We start from the raw sequence: 2407 nt of genomic DNA on the forward strand, positions 1-2407 counted from the left end.
AGTCTCAAATAAAAATAAAAGGTCTAAATCCATCATCCATTAAATAATTAGATAAATGTTGGTTTAGAGTTGTAAATCCAAATTTAAATACCAAAACCAACCTCAAATTTATAAAGTCGCCAACTACAAATTCATAGTTAATTAAAAAACTAAAATTCTGCCACAATATCGCCAAGTTTGCTAGTGAAAACTTCAAGCCTGAACTATTCTTCAATCTTAGTTAATCACGATCCTCTATTTTAATCCACTCTCCCCTGTTGAAGTCGGTTGGGCTGCCGACTTCAGCCCAAAACAACTGATTTCATCCCAAAACAACCTATCTAGGCTAGATCTTACATTCTTCCCTCCTTAAAAGAATTTCGTTCTCGACATTTGAGAAACAATCTAGACCTTCCAAATTTGAAGGTGCTTAGCCCAAAAAGTACCATAAATCCAAGATCTCATTCTTCTCGATCAAAATTAGTGTGATAGATAAATTTGGATCAATTATCAAAAAATTTATATAGCAAGATTAGCACTAGATAAGTGATTAACTAAAATCTGAGATTGAAATCATCATCTTGATGTGAACACAAGTATAGACTCGATCGAATTAGGATTAGATCAATTAAAATTACTTGTATTTGGGATAGAACTTGAAATGAAATGAATCAATACAATTATTATGGTAGAGTGCTGATCCCGCAAATGATAATGACCAACCTTAATTACAGTCAAATCATTATATGGCTAGAAATGTAATTCACAAAATGAACATGTAATGATGGGCCTTAGACAATAACAATCTATCTCAAAATGATTGGCATCAAATCACAAGGGCATGTGCAAGAAGGCAAAGTATTGGTACCATGATTCAATGTCACAAGGCTTGAAATTTAACTTAAATTTTTAAATAATATAGTGGGAATGAATGATACATGATTTATTCAACATAGCCAACTATGGAATAATCAATCGAAGAGAATAATATAGTCATATCACGATTAACCTAAAAATCAACAGTATTTACCTTTTTTTATTGACAAAAGCCTTCTTTATTAAAAAATTAAGTCTTCCATCGTAATATATTTCAAAATACAATCAATATTTTTGACTAGTTTAAAAATGATTCAGTCTACCACACTTTCACTGCGCAACTCTGATCAATATTGTCTAAAATTTCTTAATGATCCCAAATCATCATCCTTTTTTTTAATAAAATCCAAACAAAAATTTTATCCTTATTCCAAGTACACTAGATCATGATTAACCCTCGAGATAATTATCATATTTGTACCATTGTATGATCAAGTAATCATATTCTAGATCCAATTTGAACTAAGCCAACTCTAAATTCTCTTGACAATTCCATTATACAATTTGATAATGATCTCTCTTTTAAGAATATTAATTCTATGCTCCGATAAATTAAAAGATTCCACATTAACTCGTTCGTGAGCATATTCAATCATCTCGAATGTTTTCTTTTAGGTTTTAACTAATTTAGGCCTCATGAAATTTCACTAGTATTTCACCTATGGTGATACAAAATCTCTCATCAACTCATAACCTTGATTTATAATAATAATTTTTTTTTAATTTTTTAACTTCACAAAAATTTAATAATCTAGATTAAAGATTTACAAAAAAATTCACCAAGATATAAACTCTATGATTTTACATTGAGATCAATTCCACCAATAAGAAAAATATTTTTATTTGCAATATTGCAAGCATACATGATCTTGTAAATTTACTAGACTATCTGAAGTAAAGAGACTAGTTACCTTAATTTAGAGGATCTACTCAAAATATCATATATTTATTAACTATTTCATCCTTTTATTAATAGTCTCACCCCCTTTCTAGCTTCCTCCTTTCTGTTCTCAAGACAAATAAACTATTCCAATTCTCCCAATTCTGAATTGCATCCATATTTTGCAACATGATTTTCTTTTTGTCAAAACATCTACTTGTTGGGGGAAAAACCCCAAGTCATACCGCCACGGAGGCGCTCGGCCAAAAAGCGCCGACCGGAAAGACGCTCGGCCAAAGAGTGCCGACCAGAGAGCACCAACCAGAGGGGTGCTCGGCTAGAGAGCGCCGATCCGAAAAGATGCTCGGCCCAAGAGTGCCGACCGGAGCGCCAAGAGGCGCTCGGACCAACCAACACAACCAAGTAGGGATGCTCGGCTAGAAAGAGCCGACCAGAGGACGCCGACCAGAAAAGCGCTCGATTAGAGGGCGCTGACCAGAGAGGAAAGAGCGCAAAATAAAGGCGCTCGGCTAGAAGGCGCTCGACCAAAGGGCGCCGACCAGAAGCATTAGAAGCGACCCCGCCACAGGGCGCCCCATTGGGCGACCAGCTCGGCTCGGCACCCCTGCCGAGCCGATTGCCTTGACCAAATGTTCAACTCCTGCCTAACCC

This window comes from Phoenix dactylifera, chromosome 3 (genome assembly GCF_051530095.1).
Source record: "Phoenix dactylifera cultivar Ajwa chromosome 3, Ajwa_hap1_PhDact_Kaust_v1.1, whole genome shotgun sequence".
In the NCBI taxonomy this organism is placed as follows: Eukaryota; Viridiplantae; Streptophyta; class Magnoliopsida; order Arecales; family Arecaceae; genus Phoenix; species Phoenix dactylifera.